Source organism: Eubalaena glacialis, chromosome 5 (genome assembly GCF_028564815.1).
Source record: "Eubalaena glacialis isolate mEubGla1 chromosome 5, mEubGla1.1.hap2.+ XY, whole genome shotgun sequence".
Taxonomy (NCBI): domain Eukaryota; kingdom Metazoa; phylum Chordata; class Mammalia; order Artiodactyla; family Balaenidae; genus Eubalaena; species Eubalaena glacialis.
This window is the reverse complement of record NC_083720.1, coordinates 39,742,334-39,742,539: the sequence shown is the minus strand read 5'-3', so window position 1 is coordinate 39,742,539 and position 206 is coordinate 39,742,334.

The following is a 206-nucleotide window of genomic DNA, read 5'->3' as shown; positions in this document are numbered from 1 at the left end:
TAAATTGAGGGCATTTTGTATTGTTTTTCATGGTTGTTAACATGTGTAATATGTCTCTATATGAAGGAACTAAAATATTTCACTGCAAAAAAGAAAAACAAAAATTCTGGAGACGCTGTCTTTTTTGAATGTAATTAACTTGCCCCCAACTCAAGATAGCTGTCTGTGTTCACTCACTGCACGTATTCCTTTATTACTTTAAAAAA